Source organism: Manis pentadactyla, chromosome Y (genome assembly GCF_030020395.1).
Source record: "Manis pentadactyla isolate mManPen7 chromosome Y, mManPen7.hap1, whole genome shotgun sequence".
NCBI classification, from domain to species: Eukaryota; Metazoa; Chordata; class Mammalia; order Pholidota; family Manidae; genus Manis; species Manis pentadactyla.
In genome coordinates, this window is record NC_080039.1 from 31,793,917 (window position 1) to 31,815,270 (window position 21,354).

Consider the following 21,354-nt stretch of genomic DNA (forward strand, 5'->3'; position numbering starts at 1 on the left):
ATAGTCTGCAGAGCTGGGACGAGTGACGGCTGGAAGGACTTCCTTTCTTGTTGGTTTGTGGCCCTCCTCTCCTGGGAGAACAGCGGCCTCTAGTGGCTTGTGCTGCGCAGCTGCGCACAGACAGGGCTTCTGCTTCCTGCCCGGCTGCTATGGAGTTAATCTCCGCTGTTGCTGTGGGCGTGGCCTGGCTCGGGCAGCTACTCCAAAATGGTGGAGTCATGTTGGAGCAGGAGCTGCTGGGAGGCTATTTATCTCCGTAAGGGGCCTCCCTGCTCCCTGCAGCCCAGGGGTTAGGGTGCCCAGAGGTCCCGGATTCCCTACCTCTGGATTAAGTGACCCGCCCTGCCCCTTTAAGACTTCCAAAAAGCACCCGCCAAAACAAAACAATGACCAGAAGTAGAAATTTTTTTTAATTAAAAAAAAATAATAATAAAAAAATGGCTGCTCGTTCATCTTTATTCTCCAGCACCAGCCTCAGGCCTCTGCTCACCGGTCCTGCTGCCCTCTTTCCCTAGTATTGGGGTCCCTGTCCCTTTAAGACTTCCAAGAAGCGCTCGCCAAAACAAAACAGCCAAAAGCAAAAAAAAAAAAAAAAATTGTCGCATACTTTTCTTATGTCCTCTGGCGCCCAGCCTCCAGTGCCCGCTCACTGTTCTTGCTGCCCTGTTTCCCTAGCATCCAGGGCCCCCTGGGCACGTACTATGTCTGTGCTCTGGCCCGGATGGCTGGGGCTGGGTGTTCGGCAGTCCTGGGCTCCGTCTCCCTCCCGCTCTGCCTGCTCTTCTCCCACCGGTAGCTGGGGGGAGGGGCGCTCGGCTCCCGCCGGGCTGGAGCTTGTATCTTACCCCCTTTGCAAGGCGCTGGGTTCTCTCAGGTGCGGATGTGGTCTGGATATTGTCCCGTGTCCTCTGGTCTTTATTCTAGGAAGGGTTGTCTTTGTTATATTTTCATAGATATATCTTGTTTGGGGAGGAGATTTCTGCTGCTCTACTCACGCTGCCATCTTCCGCCCCTCACTCCGATTCAATTGCTTTTTGTGTCTGTTATTGGTTCCTCCTCAATTCTGATAAAGGACGGACATCCGAAATATATAAAGAGCTCACACACCTCAACAAACAAAAAGCGAATAATCCAATTAAAAAGTGGGCAGAGAAGCTGAACCATTCTCTGAAGAAGAAACTCAGATGGCCAGTAGACACATGAAAAGATGCTCCACATTGCTAGTCATCAGAGAAACACAAATTAAAACCACAATGTGATACCATCTCACACCAGTAAGGATTGCCACCATCCAAAAGACAAACAACAACAAATGTTGGTGATGTTGTGGAGAAAGGGGAACCCTCCTACACTGCTCGTATGTATGTAAATTACTTCAACCATTCTGGAAAGCAGTATGGAGGTTCCTCAAAATGCTCATAATAGAAATACCATTTGAACCAGGATTCTCACTTCTAGGAATTTACCCTAAGAATGCAGTAGCCCAGTTTGAAAAAGACAGATGCACCCCTTTGTTTATTGGAGCATTATTTACAATAGCCAAGAAACAGAAGCAACCTTAGTGTCCATCAGTAGATAAATGGATAAAGAAGATGTGGTACATATACACAATGTAATATTATTCAGCCATAAGAAGAAGACAAATCCTACCACTTGCAACAACATGGATGGAGCTAGAGAGTATTATGCTTGGTGAAATAAGCCAGGTGGAGAAAGGTGATTATCACATGATTTCACGCATATGTGGAGTATAGGAACAAAGAAAAACTGAAGGAACAAAACAGCAGCAGAATCACAGAACCCAAGAATGGACTAACAGTTACCAAAGGGAAAGGGATAGGGCTGGATGGTTGTGAAGGGAGGGATAAGGGGAGAAAGTGGCATTACAAGTAGCACACCTAATGTAAGGGGTGGGCACAGGGAAGGCATTATAGCACAGAGAAGACAAGTAGTGACTCTACAACATCTTACTACACTGTTGGACAGTGACAGTAATGGGGTTTGTGCGGGGGACTTGATGGAGTAATCTAGTAACCACAGTGTTGCTCATATAAGTGTATATTAATGATACCAAAATTAAAAAAAGAGCAGAATGCTATGATTAAAAAGTAAGGACAGGGTGTCACGTAATAAGATGGAAGTCAGAATCTTGCTAAAGAGGTGGCAGTTGGGCCCCAGACCTAAAGATATTCGGAGCCAGCCTGAGCCAGTGAGGGGAACTGACTTCTGAGAAGGAGGAGCCAGGGCGGAGGGGCTAAGGTCAGAACAACGCACTTCCCACATTGCAGGGCTGAATGACGCACCCCACCGGGCTGGAGGCAGAGGGCGGCACAAGTGCACAGCCAAAGCTGGGGTTGGTCCTGGGAATGAAAGCTCACAGCGAGCACATCCTCCCTCTGGCTTCCACAGGGGTAGTGCTGCTCATCAGCCAGAGGTCAGCGATGCCCGCATGTTCAGTACACATGGTGTGGGGGGTCACGGGGAGAACAGTATAGCCCAGAGAAGGCACATCGTGTATCTGAGGCATCTTGCATGCATAATACTGTGCATAGACCACACATTAATGTACTCCCAGTGGGATCTGGGGCAGCATCCTACCACCAAACACTCGAATGTGTCTGCATTCAAAAACATGAAGGACAATAAATAAAGAGCATTAAGTAAAATGCAAAAAGATCACAAAAAGCATCATGTCTTTTCAGGTCAGAAATTGCCATCACATGGATTTGAGAGGTTTTCAAATTTGAGAGTTGTAGACGAGGGACTGTGGATATGCACTGCTCCAGTCCTGGTGCTCTCTGCCATGGTGTGGAGCAACTGATCATTGAATATACAATGACTACTTGAACATCTTTTCTCTTTCTTCCCAGGGCTTCTCTGGATAGCAGCAAACATACTGGTCATCAGTAGACAGAACCATTAACCCCAAGTATTTTCTCCACCACCTTCATTATGCACTTCAGGATGCAATTCTCTCTTTCATCACTACTAAGAGAGCTCAACTACACTTTACACAAATCACTCAATTTTGCACCTGCTTATTTCTTTCCCTTTCAACTTCTTCTCTGGCTTCTTTAGGAGTGGTCGGAGAGAGGAAGAGGTGTAAAAGGATAGGGCCATATCACAGGAAAGTCAAGAAGGAACAGTGTGTCAAGAGCAGAGCAGGGTGCCCCACACAGTAAAATGAGTCCAGAGATTTAGGAGGGGAAGTACCAAGAAGCTGTAACCTTGGCAACCAGAAATTCACTAGTGACTGCCCAGGGAGCAGCTTCCTCAGAGTCAGAGGAATGGAAGCCAGATGCAAAGCTGGAAAATGAGGAGAAGGTGGTGAAGCCATGACAGTGAATACAGACCTCACTTATACAGATTCTAATTAGCTAAGATCAATGACCTTTGAAGCTCTTCAGGAGAGCCTATAAATTCTTTTTACTAATTCTATGTACTTCTTTATTCTTCCATTAAAACCTGCTTACCTCAAGTACTGACAACAAAATACAGTCAAAGGTGGTTCTTATTAAATTGTTTATCTTTTTGTTTGTTTTCATTAAATTGCTGGCATTGTAACAGTTTGTCTTCTAATATTTTATATCATGAATATACAATCTTTCAGCTATATTATGGGTTAATGAACTCCTGTGAGCTGGCCTGAAGGCTGTCTTACCATGTATGATGTGTTTCGATGGGGAACATTTTTCCTGAATTCCAAAGAAATCACTGGCAAACTAAAAGCTTGAACCATAGGAAAAAATGGCCATTACTTTAGGTAAAAAATGAATGCATAGCATCAGTTTCATCTGGTCCAACCTCATAAGTTTTCAAATGCAACCTTGGTACAAACTGAATGTTGCCACAATCCTTCCAAGCTCACTAAATATGGTGAGCTATGAACTAATGGTTTAGGATGGCAGATGGAGTCCAGGAGCAATTAAGACCTGAGTCTTAATTGAACTTTTGCTAAATTTGGCACATGAGGGCCACTGGTTCGCTGTAGCAAGGCACATGACCACAGTACCTTCTAGGTTTGCCTGCCCATGGTGGCCAGTGCTCACCTTTGTTCTTTGTCATGCTGGGGGGGCTCTTGCTCCTCACTTTCCAATGGTCTTGGCTATGACCTAGCCCTGTTGTTCAGGGAACTTAATGTCAGGTTAGGTCAAAAAGAAATCAGACACTTGAAAAAAACTAGGATCACTCTTTCTCTGTCTGATTCGAAGTGTCCCCCTTCATCCAACACTCCACACCCATATTATTGTCATATAGTCACTAATTTTCAAAAATGACAAGAGACAGCAAGGAGTAACTTTGGAAAAATTATGCCTAGGTACACGGCTCTCATTTCTTTACTGGCCAAACTGTCTGTGACTGCCCAGTACCACCAACTATTGTACCCCCAGTACCCTACTGTGTCCTCATTAAAAGGAGTCTAATGCTCTACTTTATGAATTAGCTCTGACCCTGTACCCATAACTGATATAAAATGCTTTTTCAAACAATATTGTGAAAATAAAGAGCGAAATGACTCAATGAAGAACCAGAAAATTTTCATTCATTCATTCAAACCAAAATTCCCTCGAAGGGAATGATATTCTTAGTGACCATCTGAATCTTGTCATAAAAATAATGAATACGCCCTTTCTAGGACATTCTTTCTCTGTTTCTATTTCATGAACCTAGCATGATAGCTTACATAGAGTGGACGTTAAATCAATTCTTGAAGCAGATAGGAAGAAAGGAAGGACAGATCTAGGAAGGGTAGTAGGGATGAAGGGGGAAAAAACTGCTGTGCGTTTGCTTATGTAATTGAGGTAACTAGGCATGTGATTGTTAGGAAGGAAAACATTGTTTATGAAATGAAATATTATGTTAAGGGGCTCTGTGAATTTAAAATAACTGGGGATTTGACCTCTGAAGGATTATTTTACTCTTTTTGGTTCTTAGTTTGTGTCCCTCCTATTTATTCCTTATGCAGGAATGGTAAATGTGCACCTTTCGCTTGGTGACATTCACATCTGGAATCTGATCATGGATCATTCTAAATGCAAGAACGCACTGCATTCTTTAATATAGTGATGTTTTTTATCTGCTGGTTCTTGTGGAAAGCGTGGAAGTTGAAACTACACCAAACAACCCAAAGGGTCCCTGCATTTACATTTCCTCTGTGAAACAAGTCCAGATATCACCATCCCAGCTCATTTCTTCTGTCGTGACTGGGTTTTCAGATGCTTCTGTCTTTCCAGTTGCATTGTAGTTTTGCTAAGGACTAGGAGGTGGGAATGACGTCTATATTTCCACTGGCTTTACACCATTTTATTTCCAGTACATATCACCTCACAATGTGTTCCCTTGCAGCACATTATGGGATCATCAAATTAAAAGTGAAAGTCGTGGTTGATGATCAACTCTTCTCTAAGTACCCAGAGTGTTTGTCAAAGGCAGTAGGCAGGAGACATAAGCACCATTTTGCTGTTAGAGTGAATGTCAAGTTTACGGCACATCTCTGCTAGTGTAGACAACTTCCCCAACAAGGATATTCAGTGAAGCAGATTTTTACAAGTGGAATAAATGCCCTCAGCATCTGAATAAACAGACAGTGAAGAAAATGATCTGATGATCAAATTGGTTCACCCCCTGCCTTCAAAATAAGCCAACCTAGGAACAGTGTTTCTCAGCCTTCTTTACCCCAGTACTGAGACTTCTCAGACATGTTTTCCTAATAGCTCACCCAGGAGATTTTAATGTCATGGATATGCTTTCTATCTGCTCAGGTCCTATATAAACCATTTGGGTGGACTATAAGCCATGGTAATACCCTGGCTTTTTCTTCCTACCAAGAACAATGTTCATCCTCTTACGCGTGTGTGCCTTGGATCATGCTTGCTCACACTCAGACATGGCTTCACCGTGCCTACGTGCAAAGCTATTCCAGAGGACACAACTCAGGAGAATGTAAGATAGGAAGTGGTTCTTTAGTAAACCATACGTTGACAACTGAGAAGGCAAATGTCATTCCTCTCCTGCAAATAAAGAAGTCCTAGTAATACTAATAAAGCATCTGGTTCCAAAGTCAAAATGATATCCAAGCAAAAAAAATCTCATACTCACAAAATCAAAGTCCTCCGTGTAAGGGGAAAGATGCAGGCTTTGCTCTCAGAAGGGATAAGACTAGGCATTTGCAACAGCTTCCATGTCATTTGCTTGATTATAGCCCATGTTTATTGAGCACTTATGTAAACTTTCAGCTCTGTGAAGTCAGGGATTGTGTTCAAGTCTGCTCATCAGTGTAGTAAAGGAAAGAAAGAAGGAAGGGAGAAAAGAAGGGAAGAAACTACTCTAAGTGACCTGAACACTGCCTCTAAGAATATTATATGTAGTGTGAAGATACAGACATGTAAACAAATGAAATAGTATAATCACCATCAATGCTAAAAGATGCACAGATAAGGTGAGGTTACAAAGCTGTAGTTGCTTCTATCTGGTTAGAGGTGGGACGCAAGTGAAGTGGGTTCAGAAAATATGTATGGAGACAAGGCTGTCTAAGGACTTCTGTGGGCCCTAGGGTGCCTTGCCTTTGTGGTCTCCTGCCTCCAGAGAAACACACTGAGATGCAATGACAGTGCAATGAGAAATGACATCAGTGTCTGGGCAGTCTAAGAGCACATAGCTGGGAGGTCCATCAAGGACCTCCAGGAGGGCAAGGTGCTTAAGGGAGAGAAACCTTAAGGACAAGCTAGAAGAGTGGCTGAGAGGTTGGGAGCAGTGTGCCAGGTAGAAGGCACAGCGTGTTCAAAGGCCTGGAAGTGAGAGATCTATCATGACTGGCAAACAAGGAGAGAAGGGGAGAACAGCTGAGAGAGGAAGTGACGATCATACTACAGTGAACCCTGTATTAAGGAGTCTGGATTCATCCTAAAAGTAACAGGAAACCATTTAAAAGCTTCTATGTTAGGAACTAACAGGATCAGGTTTGCATTTTGGATGTTTATTCAGGCTGTGTTGCAGCCAATGGGCTAGAGAGGGTGTGGGGAACATTCTGGGGTCCACTGAGCTCCCTCTTCAGGGCCCATGTACCCAACCCCAGCTGCTGGGAATACCGACTTTTGAAGGCTCACAGCTGAGTCCTTCAGTGGGCATTGCCCCCAGCCACAGGGCACTGCCTTTCCTGAGAGCAAAGCCTTCTGCAGAGAGCACCCATGGCCATGACCGACTAATGTGGGGGTACAAAGGCCCAGCTACTTTACTTCAGTCAGGGACAGGCCCAGCTCCTAAGCTCCCTGTAGGATCAGCGAGGCCCTCTGGTCATCCATGTTGCTGCTGACTTCTCCCTCCATCTACACTCTTAGTTTCCTGTTGCTGCATATTATCACACACTTCATGGCTTAACACACACACACACACACACACACACTTACCATGTCTCACAATGTCCATGGGCTAGGAGTCTGGGCACAGCCTCACTTGGTCCTCTGCTCAGGCTGCAGTCAAAGTGTTGGCCAGACTGCATTCTCATCTGGAGACTTGACTGGGCAAAAATCTGATTCCAAGCTCACTCCAATTGTCAACAGAATTCATTTCCTTGTGGTTGTAGGACCGAGGAGCCCGATTTCTTGCTCACCGTTGGTGGGAGGCTGTGTTCAATGGTGAGAACCCACCAGTAATTCCTAGAGGCTGTTCATGGTTTCTTTCTTGTGGGCTTTCCCAGCACAGAGCATCTCTGCAAGTCTGCTGGCAGGAGAGACTCAGACATACCATAAAGTAATTACAGGTGTGACATTTCTCCCCTTTGCATATTCTGTTCATTAGAAGAAGTCACAGGTCCCATCCTCACTCAGTGGAGAGGGGATTACACAAAGACAGGAACATCAGGCGATGGCAGACACCTGAGTGTCTGTCTAACTCAGTTGCCTTCCTCACTGCTTAGAGGTGTATCTCCTGAGAGCCCGCCCCCCCCAGTAAGCCTTCTGCATGCCACATGCCACTACCCATCTTACAGTCTGTGTCCAGGGAGAACGCTGGCAGCAGGGAAATGAGTTAGAGACTGTTGCTACAACATCAACTCTGAGTGACAGCCCTGGGAGATGGGGCAGCAAACTTTCTTTTTATTAATAAATGTATAATAATTAATGCTAGAATTTAGAATGACACATGGTCTATCTGGAAGTAAAACCTAGTCTGAACACTACAAGGTATCTTGAAGCAAGGATACACACACACAAAAATCATTCATTTCTAGAGCTATCGAGCCGAATAAACATAACTAGGAAAAATTAGGTTTACTGTGTTCCACAGCGTGAAAACAAATCTCAGACCACAATCAGTCACATAATCAAAAAAAGATGATTACCACTTTATTAGGTTAGCAGAGGCCGTACTTTTGCAGATTGCAGAAATAGTCAACAAACAGCTGCTCTAGAAAAGAAAGATGGATAAGATACAATAACTGTTGGTAACAACAGGATCAAATTCCACCTTGTGCATCAACATGCCCATTTTCATCCATCCCACTTACAATGATTACTTTTCATTCTTGCTTACTTAGTCATGTACAGAGTGATATAAATGATATTGAAAAGGATTCATTTTCAGTAATTTCTACAACATATTAGAGGTATTTTCCACTAGAAAAATGTTTTTCCTTAGGTCTTCCAAGTATGAAACATATAATATATAATTTATATTATATATATTATCCAGGCCTCCTTATCTCTGGAAATGCTTAAATACTAATGCAACTTTAAATCAATAACTATAAATACCACAGGACTACATTTACACACTCTGTGTTGTCAGAGAAATATTTTAGACTACTTTGAGTGGCTTATGGTTCCAAGGGTCTTCACGGGTGTAAAGGATTGCCTTTAATTGTCATACCCATAAAAATTTCTTAAGAAAGAAGAATGATGAAAAATATATAATCTGCCCTTTATAACATGTGATGTTCAGCAGTTGCAAAGAACAAGTGTTGAGTGTCTTGGGGAAGCAGAACAGCAGCCCTTCAGAGAGGGGTGAGCCACTCATCCTCTGTCATGAAGGCATCATTCCTGTGGCCTCCCTTCATGTCCAGGGAATCGCAAGGCATGTCATTTTCAATTGTGATCATGTTTCCACACTTATTCACTTCAGTTGGTCCTTTGTTCTTCCTAAATGCACACAGAAAGAATTATTGGGATCTAGTGGAGAAAGCATGATCTTGGGTACAAACACGGAGAGCAGAAAAGGGGACAGGAATCTTCCAATGGTAAAATAATTGATGATGATGTGTGTTTTCAAATACATGTCAAAGATCATAAAGAGCTTATGAGTTGAAAAGATGCTCTCGAGATAAGAAATCTGCATGGATGATATATACATATTTATCAGAACAAGTGATCTTATTTGTAATACTAAAATAAATACATATGAATATGTATATGAATGAATATACATGTATATTGATATGAATATGTTTGTCTACACACACATATATTCACACACAAACTGTATGAAAGAATATAAGGAAAATAAATGTAAATTGGCAAATTAAAAAGTTTAGCTCTATTACTTTAAAATGGTAAGAAATTTCTCTCATAGGGTTTGACAACTAGTAGTCTGCCAATTTTTTAAAAATTTGAGAATCAGACTGAAATAAGATATCAAGAAGCAAAGTCTCATCACTTTGCAGAAAGAAGTGACCATTCTAAATTGCAGATATCACTGCTGGGCTCTACTCATTACAAATTAGTGTGTTCATTTATAAGTCAGGTTTTTGGGACTCAGAAAACATCTTACTAATTACAACTCACAGCTATAATTCCAGGTCATTCCAAAAACTCTATATGACAGGATAAATTTTTGTGTTTCTCATTATCAGGCCCTTTGTCAGACCCAAGTGGTAAGCAGAACCTTAATATTTCCTTGGGGTGAGGAAATCTGTAACCTTGAATTCAAAGGTTCTGCCTGCCTTGTGAAAGACCAAGACACTGAGCCAATCATTCCTGACATCACAGAGGGAGGGGGACAAAAGACAGTTGGGTGCCTCTAGGCAACCGGAGGAAGAGTTTCCCTGAGGCTTATCACAAGTTAGATGTTGGGGCACCATGGAAGCAGGATGGTTGGCACTGAGGCTCCCAGACTTGCCCAAGATTCTCTTGTGCCAGGACTCTGTAGAAACTGCAATGAGGCAGGCCTGAACAGATCATGTGCTGAATGGTGGGCATTGGAGTGGTGAACAGGATGGCCCCCCAGTGCTGTGGACGTCCCTTAGAACCTTGCTGAGTCTCTGGCAGGTAAGGAGGCAGGGAAGAGGCCCAGTGATGCCCAAGGTAGTTTCCTACTGGTCCCACATGAGAGTCCATCTAAATGTGCCTTAAAGAATACAGTGGAGAAGGCAGGGAAAGGAGAGAGCTCTTGTCTGCACAAAATGACAACTAACATGGAGGGAGTAACAGAAACAGAAAATCACCATTCCAGCAATAATTGATTTTGATGAGGGTCCTCAATGGATACGAAACCACTGAGTGAGGGAACAGCACAGTCCCATGATCTCAGTGTAGCTCCCCCACAAGCAAAGCAATGTACTAATTTTAAAACTACATTTGTATTTTGTCAAGGGAGAATTTGGTGAACATCACCAACAATTAGAAAAACTGTCAAGTGCCTCTGGATGTGATACACTGATATTGTGTGTGGGGGGTATTTAATTCATTTATTTATAAAATGCTGTGATCCTGCCCTGTCACATTTTTACCTGAATCTCTCAGGAGCAACTAATGAGAAAAATCCAAATTTAAAGACATTTTGTAAAATAGTTGATCAGGACTCAGCACAGGGTAGACGACACTCAACTAATGTGCATAGCTGGATGGACAGACACATGGGTGACTGACTAGCTGGTTGACAGAAAGATGTACATATGGATGGACAGATCAATGAATGCACATAAGCGGCTGCCTGGCTGGATGATAAATTTGTGGACTAGTGGACAGATGGTAGTTAGGTGACTGGACAAACAATTGGGTGGATGGACTGATGCTGTAGGCAAAGTTCCTCAGATAGTAGTCCAAGGTAGACCTTGAATGAGACCCACCACAAGAAAAGGAAGGAAAGATATATATATATATATATACATACACACACACACGATACTTCTTCTCTCCTATAATGTTATTTATTCAAATGGATGGAAGGGAGTACTCGTTTTCCTACCTTAGGAATTAGGAGTTAGTATAGATTTTGCCAGGCTTCACTGACAGGTGATTAGATAATTTCTAATGGTTAGAGTTCCTAAAGAAAGGCCAAGAAGTGTTACAATACTGGAGACCCCACTGTCATCACTTGAAAGTATTTTGCCATTGTATATGCCAGTCTCAAATGTCACAGTGTGTCACTACAGACCCAATGCTGGGTTGGAAGTTGGGGAAGATAGTCCCAGAGACCTAGGGAAAGATAGGCTTCTGTGTTTTTCCAACCTCAGGGTGAAGACACTGCACTGGCCATTCCAAGCACTGGCCATCAGCCAGCAGCACAGGTTGGGGTGGGCACTGGAGTCTCACGGGGTGAGGATTAGAGTACTTTGGCCCCTCCTCCTGGGGACAGGGCTAGCGTTCCTTTCCATGTCCTCCAGAAAGCAAAAGCAGTTGACAGTCTATAACCAGCAGTCACATCACTTCCATTCTTAGTAGCCAACATTCATTCAATAACTGTGTTTTGAGTGCCTACAATAGTTTAGAAGAGATAGTTCTTGTCCTAAAGTGAAAAGAAATGGTTCAATAAAAGGGAAAAACTCCAAATTCCCCTCATCCTTCCTCCCCTATTTATATAGATTATAAAAGGGGAGAGATGTTTCAGTGGGGATAAAGCCCTAGTAACAAATGTATATTTATTATTATCATCAAAAAGTGTCTAGCTCATGCAATTTCCCCCCAGTCATGCTTCACTGGGCTTGGAGTGGATAAGAATTCTCCTTAACAGTAAGAAGATTTTATAAACAGTCAAATCTTACCCTGAAATTAGTGTATATGAGTATGAAACCCATATTAGAAAAATCTCAGTGAATGAAGCATTCTGAAGGGGGCACTGAAACAGTGGTCTTCTGAGTAATGATAGCCAGTGCGTATTTGCCAGTGTCTGCAGTTAAACAAAAACGTTTTTACAGAGTTAGTCAGAAGAAAAGCTGCAGAGTGCTGGCCACATACAGATCACCCCAAGGGATCCTGCCTGCCCCGCGCCCACCACAAAGGAAAAGCAACCCGTTGGGCAGCACAAGGGATGGTGGAAGAACTAAACGGGAAGGTGCCCATGGCTGAGGACAGGTCTCTCTTCTCTAGGAGGGTTCCTCAACCAACAAGATTCTGAACAAGACGGCTTGGAAACTTAGCAAACCGAATGGTGTCAGTGGCAAATCAGGGGCATAGTGTTCTTTTGTGACCTTGCATCCAGTCGTTCACAGTAGTGGCATTGCTGGGCTCCCCAAACTGCAGCGTCAGGAACTCGCTGGCCGATGGACACGATATGCAGATCACAGGTTACCTGATGGAAGTACAGCACTTTGGCACATTTCTCAGTGTGTCATAAACTGCAATCAACTGAGTCACTGCCTGCACATGGCTATCACTAAGAATAATAAAACCTAACTATCTTTCTGGATCATTCTGACTTGATATTCTGCTCCAAACAGACATTAATTTCCCTGAAAAATAAAAATGAGTATTAATGACTTCTGCTGTTTCTGCGACGTCAGGTGATTCGCTTCAGGTAAACAATTTTTAAAAGTGGCTGGAGTGTTGAGGGTGGATATCTCTCATCAATCCAGAGAAAAGAATGGCAGAAGAAGGAAGAAAAGGGGTAGCAGGAGGCCCTCGGAGTGAGAGGCTGTGGGGGACAAAGGTCTGCGCAAGAAAAGGTAGTGGCGGCTGAAAGCAGAAAGAGCATTGCTCTCTCCCTTCTAACTAGATAGGGCTGAAGAGCCAAGGCCCAAGAATAAACCAAACAGCAACAGAGGACAGGCAAATGTGATTTTAAAACAGGACAGAATCAATTATCGGGGATTGGCTCTGTCCTCCTCCTCAGTACGGACTCCTGGGGAAAACGTCAACATTGCTGGAATGATCTCAGGGACAGTGGCAGCACACTGAGACAGGTGGGCTTTGGAATCAAGACTATCTGGTTTTAAACACTGGGATCACTACCTTCTGATCATGAGATTACAGGCACATCACTTTTTATCTGCTATGTAGCAGCAATAATAATCAGTATGTATTACATGGCAGAAATCAGATGAAGTGCTTTGTATAGATCATCTCATTTAATTGCCACTGCAGTATTATGTATATTATATTATTATCCCTGCTTTTCAAATGAAGGAGCTGAGATATAAATTATATAGAGCAACTTGTCTTTCAGAATGGAACGAGAATAATGGAAAGGAGTGGACCTAGAACTCTATTTAATCACCCCAGGCTTCATTCAAAACATGTGTTTGATTCCTATTGAGCATGTACATTAAAGAACAGCAAAGAAAAACAGCTTTTGGAGTAACATTTCTGATGTCATTTACCGTGCTATTTTGAGACAATTCATTTAATTAAGATTTTATAAGAATGCAAAGTTTCAGGGGGAGGGGCGGAAGATGGCGGCGTGAGTAGAGCAGTGGAAATCTCCTCCCAAAACAACATATATCTATGAAAATATAACAAAGACAACCCTTCCTAGAATAAAGAACAGAGGACACAGGACAATATCCAGACCACATCCGCACCTGAGAGAACCCAGCGCCTCGCGAAGGGGGTAAGATACAAGCCCCGGCCCCGCGGGAGCCGAGCGCCCCTCCCCCCAGCTCCCGGCGGGAGAAGAGCAGGCACAGCGGGAGGGAGACGGAGCCCAGGGCTGCCGAACACCCAGCCCCCGCCATCCGGGCCAGAGTGCAGGGCCCTCGATACTGGGAAAACAGGGCAGCAAGGACAGTGAGCAGGCACTGGAGGCTGGGCGACAGAGGACATAAGAAAAGCGCGCGACCATTTTTTTTTTTTTTTGCTTTTTTGCTGCTTTGTTTTGGCGAGTGCTTTTTGGAAGTCTTAAAGGGACAGGGACCCCAATAATAGGGAAACAGGGCAGCAAGACCGGTGAGCAGAGACCTGAGGCTGGTGCTGGAGAATAAAGACGAACGAGCAGCCATTTTTTTTTTATTATTTATTTTTTTTAATTAAAAAAAATTTCTACTTCTCGTCATTGTTTTGTTTTGGCGGATGCTTTTTGGAATTCTTAAAGGGGCAGGCGGGTCAATTAATCCAGAGGTAGGGAATCGGGATCTCTGGGCACCCTAACCCCTGGGCTGCAGGGAGCAGGGAGGCCCCTTACGGAGATAAATAGCCTCCCAGCAGCTCCTGCTCCAACGCGACTCCACCATTTTGGAGCAGCTGCCCGAGCCAGGCCACGCCCACAGCAACAGCGGAGATTAACTCCATAGCAGCCGGGCAGGAAGCAGAAACCCTGTCTGCCCGCAGCTGCGCAGCACAAGCCACTAGAGGCCGCTGTTCTCCCAGGAGAGGAGGGCCACAAACCAACAAGAAGGGAAGTCCTTCCAGCCGTCACTCGTCCCAGCTCTGCAAACTATTCCTATCACCATGAAAAGGCAAAGCTACAGGCAGACAAAGATCACAGAGACAACACCAGAGAAGGAGACAGACCTAACCAGTCTTCCTGACAAAGAATTCAAAATAAGAATCATAAACATGCTGACAGAGATGCAGAGAAATACGCAAGAGAAATGGGATGAAGTCAGGAAGGAGATCACAGATGCCAGAAAGGAGATCACAGAAATGAAACAAACTCTGGAAGGGTTTATAAGCAGAATGGATAGAATGCAAGAGGCCATTGATGGAATTGAAACCAGAGAACAGGAACGCATAGAAGCTGACATAGAGAGAGAGAAAAGGATCTCCAGGAATGAAACAATATTAAGAGAACTGTGTGACCAATCCAAAAGGAACAATATCCGTATTATAGGGGTCCCAGAAGAAGAAGAGAGAGGAAAAGAGATGGAAGTATCTTAGAAGAAATAATTGCTGAAAACTTCCCCACACTGGGGGAGGAAGTAATCGAACAGACCATGGAAATACACAGAACCCCCAACAGAAAGGATCCAAGAAGGGCAACACCAAGACACATAATAATTAAAATGGCAAAGATCAAGGACAAGGAAAGAGTGTTAAAGGCAGCTAGAGAGAAAAAGGTCACCTATAAAGGGAAACCCATCAGGCTAACGTCAGATTTCTCAACAGAAACCCTACAGGCCAGAAGTGAATGGCATGATATATTTAATACAATGAAACAGAAGGGCCTTGAACCAAGGATACTGTATCCAGCACGACTATCATTCAAATATGAGGGTGGGATTAAACAATTCCCAGACAAACAAAAGCTGAGGGAATTTGCTTTCCACAAACCACCTCTACAGAACATCTTACAGGGACTGCTCTAGATGGGAGCACTCCTAGAAAGAGCACAGCACAAAACACCCAACATATGAAGAATCGAGGAGGAGGAACAAGAAGGGAGAGAAGAAAAGAATCACCAGACAGTGTATATAACAGCTCAATAAGCGAGCTAAGTTAGGCAGTAAGATACTAAAGAGGCTAACCTTGAACCTTTGGTAACCACGAATTTAAAGCCTGCAATGGCAATAAGTACATATCTTTCAATAGTCACCCTAAATGTTAATGGGTTGAAGGCACCAATCAAAAGACACAGAGTAACAGAATGGATAAAAAAGCAAGACCCATCTATATGCTGCTTACAAGAAACTCACCTCAAACCCAAAGACATGTACAGACTAAAAGTCAAGGGATGGAAAAACATATTTCAAGCAAACAACAGTGAGAAGAAAGCAGGGGTTGCAGTACTAATATCTGACAAAATAGACTTCAAAACAAAGAAAGTAACAAGAGATAAAGAAGGACACTACATAATGATAAAGGGCTCAGTCAAACAAGAGGCTATAACCATTCTAAATATATATGCACCCAACACAGGAGCACCAGCATATGTGAAACAAATACTAACAGAACTAAAGGGGGATATAGACTGCAATGCATTCATTCTAGGAGACTTCAACACACCACTCACCCCAAAGGATAGATCCACCGGGCAGAAAATAAGTAAGGACACGGAAGCACTGAACAACACAGTAGAGCAGATGGACCTAATAGACATCTATAGAACTCTACATCCAAAAGCAGCGGGATATACATTCTTCTCAAGTGCACATGGAACATTCTCCAGAATAGACCACATACTAGGCCACAAAAAGAGCCTCAGAAAATTCCAAAAGATTGAAATCCTACCAACCAACTTTTCAGACCACAAAGGCATAAAACTAGAAATAAACTGTACAAAGAAAGCAAAGAGGCTCACAAACACATGGAGGCTTAACAACACGCTCCTAAATAATCAATGGATCAATGACCAAATCAAAATGGAGATCCAGCAATATATGGAAACAAATGACAACAACAACACTAAGCCCCAACTTCTGTGGGACACAGCAAAAAAAGCAGTCTTAAGAGGAAAGTATATAGCAATCCAAGCATATTTTAAAAAGGAAGAGCAATCCCAAATGAATGGTCTAATGTCACAATTATCGAAATTGGAAAAAGAAGAACAGATGAGGCCTAAGGTCAGCAGAAGGAGGGACATAATAAAGATCAGAGAAGAAATAAATAAAATTGAGAAGAATAAAACAATAGCAAAAATCAATGAAACCAAGAGCTGGTTCTTTGAGAAAATAAACAAAATAGATAAGCCTCTAGCCAGACTTATTAAGAAGAAAAGAGAGTCAACACAAATCAACAGTATCAGAAACGAGAAAGGAAAAATCACGACGGACCCCACGGAAATGCAAAGAATTATTGGAGAATACTATGAAAACCTATATGATAACAAGCTGGGAAACCTAGGAGAAATGGACAACTTCCTAGAAAAATATAACCTTCCAAGACTGACCCAGGAAGAAACAGAAAATCTTAACAGACCAATTGCCAGCAACGAAATTGAAGCGGTAATCAAAAAACTACCAAAGAACAAAACCCCCGGGCCAGATGGATTTACCTCGGAATTTTATCAGACGTACAGGGAAGACATAATATCCATTCTCCTTAAAGTTTTCCAAAAAATAGAGGAGGAGGGGATACTCCCAAACTCATTCTATGAAGCTAACATCACCCTAATACCAAAACCAGGCAAAGACCCCACCAAAAAAGAAAACTACAGACCAATATCCCTGATGAACGTAGATGCAAAAATACTCAACAAAATATTAGCAAACCAAATTCAAAAATACATCAAAAGGATCATACAGCATAACCAAGTGGGATTCATCCCAGGGATGCAAGGATGGTACAACATTCGAAAGCCCATCAACATCATCCACCACATCAACAAAAAGAAAGACAGAAACCACATGATCATTTCTATAGATGCTGAAAAAGCATTTGACAGTGTTCAACATCCATAAATGATAAAACTCTCAGCAAAATGGGAATAGAGGGCAAGTACCTCAACATAATAAAGGCCATCTGTGATAAACACACAGCCAACATTATATTGAACAGTGAGAAACTGAAAGCATTTCCTCTGAGATCGGGAACTAGACAGGGATGCCCACTCTCTCCACTGTTATTTAACATAGTACTGGAGGTCCTAGCCACGGCAATCAGACAAAATAAAGAAATACAAGGAATCCAGATTGGTAAAGAAGAAGTTAAACTGTCACTATTTGCAGATGACATGATACTGTACATAAAAAACCCTAAAGACTCCACAACAAAACAACTAGAACTGATATCGGAATACAGCAAAGTTGCAGGATACAAAATCAACACACAGAAATCTGTGGCTTTCCTGTATATGAACAATGAACCAACAGAAAGAGAAATCAGGAAAACAACTCCATTCACAATTGCATCAAAAAAATAAAATACCTAGGAATAAACCTAACCAAAGAAGTGAAAGACTTATACTCTGAAAACTACAAGTCACTCTTAAGAGAAATTAAAGGGGACACTAACAGATGGAAACTCATCCCATGCTCGTGGCTAGGAAGAATTAATAGCGTCAAAATGGCCATCCTGCCCAAAGCAATATACAGATTTGATGCAATCCCTATGAAACTACCAGCAACATTCTTCAATGAACTGGAACAAATAATTCAAAAATTCATATGGAAACGCCAAAGACCCCGAATAGCCAAAGCAATCCTGAGAAAGAAGAATAAAGTAGGGAGGATCTCACTCCCCAACTTCAAGCTCTACTATAAAGCCATAGTAATCAAGACAATTTGGTACTGGCACGAGAGCAGAGCCACAGACCAATGGAACAGACTAGAGAATCCAGACATTAACCCAGACATATATGGTCAATTAATATTTGATAAAGGAGCCATGGGCATACAATGGCGAAATGACAGTCTCTTCAACAGATGGTGCTGGCAAAACTGGACAGCTACATGTAGGAGAACGAAACTGGACCATTGTCTAACCCCATATACAAAAGTAAACTCAAAATGGATCAAAGACCTGAATGTAAGTCATGAAACCATTAAACTCTTGGAAGAAAACATAGGCAAAAACCTCTTAGACATAAACATGAGTGACCTCTTCTTGAACATATCTCCCTGGGCAAGGAAAACAACAGCAAAAATGAGTAAGTGGGACTATATTAAGCTGAAAAGCTTCTGTACAGCAAAAGACACCATCAATAGAACAAGAAGGATCCCTACAGTATGGGAGAATATATTTGAAAATGACACATCCGATAAAGGCTTGACGTCCAGAATATATAAGGAGCTCACACGCCTCAACAAACAAAAAACAAATAACCCAATTAAAAAATGGGCAGAGGAACTAAACAGACAGTTCTCCAAAAAAGAAATACAGATGGCCAACAGACATATGAAAAGATGCTCCACATCGCTAATTATCAGAGAAATGCAAATTAAAACTACAATGAGGTATCACCTCACACCAGTAAGGATGGCTGCCATCCAAAAGACAAACAACAACAAATGTTGGCGAGGCTGTGGAGAAAGGGGAACCCTCCTACACTGCTGGTGGGAATGTAAGTTAGTTCAACCATTGTGGAAAGCAGTTTGGAGGTACATCAAAATGCTCAAAACAGACTTACCATTTGACCCAGGAATTGCACTCCTAGGAATTTACCCTAAGAATGCAGCAATCAAGTTTGAGAAAGACAGATGCACCCCTATGTTTATTGCAGCACTATTTACAATAGCCAAGAATTGGAAGCAACCTGAATGTCCATCAATAGATGAATGGATAAAGAAGATGTGGTACATATACACAGTGGAATACTACTCAGCCATAAGAAAAGGGCAAATCCAATCATTTGCAGCAACATGGATGGAGCTGGAGGGTATTATGCTCAGTGAAACAAGCCAAGCGGAGAAAGAGAAATACCAAATGATTTCACTTATCTGTGGAATATAAGAACAAAGGAAAAACTGAAGGAACAAAACAGCACCAGAATCACAGAACTCAAGAATGGACTAACAGGTACCAAAGGGAAAGGGACTGGGGAGGATGGGTGGGTAGGGAGGGATAAGGGGGGGAGAAGTAGGGGGGTGTTAAGATTAACATGCATGGGGGGGTAGGAGAAAAGGGAGGGCTGTACAACACAGAGAAGGCAAGTAGTGATTCTACAACATTTTGCTATGCTGATGGACAGTGACTGTAAAGGGGTTTATAGGGGAGACCTGGTATAGGGGAGAGCCTAGTAAACATAATATTCGTCATGTAAGTGTAGATTAGTGATAGCAAAAAAAAAAAAAAAAAAAGGGCAGTTCCTGTGTGGTAACCTCCAACGAGTTCTACACAAGGGTAAAAAGGGCATATAAAAGGGTAGGCAAAGGGTCTGTTTGTGTTTATACAGAGGATCAAAGCCTAATTGGGCTACCCCGAAAATGAACTAAGATACGATATGAAAAAGAACTTCCAACATCTGCACTCTCTGGAAGACTCATGCCAGAAGATGATCATCAAAAAACCCCAACAAAGATCCACGCACTGCTACAGCTGTAGATGCACTCATCCCACCAGTTCCTGGACTTGCCATGGGAAAGAGGAAGGAGATATCTAACCTGGCCTGTGCATACAGTAAAACAACAAAATTGGACTGGATCTATACTGTTGGAACTCAACCAAGAATTTGGAGAAGTGCAAATTGTAGCGCTCCAAACTCTTACAACTACAGACTATTTACTGTTAAAAGAACATATGGCACGTGAACAGTCCCAGGAATGGGTTGTTTTAATGTGTCTGATTTCTGTCAGACTGTTCAAGTTCAGTTGGACAATATCCACCATATCATAGATAAGTTTTCACAAATGCCTAAGGTGCCTTAATGGTTTTCCTGGTTTCACTGGAGATGGCTGGTAATTACAGATATGCTTTGGTTATGTAACTATACTCCTATTATGTTAATGTGTGTGCGCAATTTAAGTAGAGGCTTCAAACGTATATATGCTGAAGTTACTCTACAAGAAGATATGTCAAAGAAATAATCAATCTTCCCATGTTTTCTTCCGTCTGCTACTTCTATAGCTTTTCTTCTTCCTTCCTAATTACAACCCTTAAATAGAATTCGTGCCTCATATCAAATTTACCGAGTATCATAATTCTTCCAAGTGGTAAAGATACCTCAAGACAAATGCTGGGCATAGAAGCCACAGGGCATAAATATGCAAAGAAGTAAAAAGCTAACCTTTTCAAACAATAAGGCTTCTCTCTCACTTACCAACTTTACATTTCCCTGTATGGCCCCGGAAGATGACTGGTTAGCCAGAGACGGGTAAGATTCCTCAAGGGAGGAACAACCTAAGACAGGCACAGTCGCAGGGGGGCCATCAGGTGAGAAATTGGGGATCAACAGAGGTGAGGCTTAGAACCTCACCCCCCCTGTTCTGAGGGAAATCTTCTGCATACGTGGATGTTTTATTGCCCTTGTCTAGCTTGGATTAACACATAGTCTGCAGGCACACACCTGATCATCTACATTTGCTCTCTTACAACACTAAACTATGTTTTCTACCTTTATCTTGTATCTGCCTACCACTTCAGCATTTTATTAAAAATAATAATAATAAAGAGAGAAATGTGGTATCCACATATAAATCAAGTATAAAAACCAAATGAGTATTCATATTTGAACTGACTGTTTAGAGTTCATAATGCATGAGCAAAACCGAAAGTTTCTGTGATGACTGCCCTTGTACTGTTCACTATGTAACTTATTCATTATGTAAGAATTTGTTCTCCATGTAAGAACTTGTTTGTTATGCCTCAGAAGATTGGAGACTGACGAAAATTGGGC

General features: G+C 42.4%; 1 protein-coding gene across 1 annotated transcript in view; it reads right to left on the reverse strand.

Annotated features, from left to right (window-relative positions):
• Positions 1–8,825: 8,825 nt before the first annotated feature.
• Positions 8,826–21,354, reverse strand: part of LOC130682145 (transcription initiation factor TFIID subunit 1-like) — a 180,881-nt gene continuing 168,352 nt past the window's right edge. Inside the window, 1 exon segment of the mRNA XM_057496300.1 lies at positions 8,826–9,134. The gene's annotated coding sequence lies outside the window, so the exon portion shown is untranslated.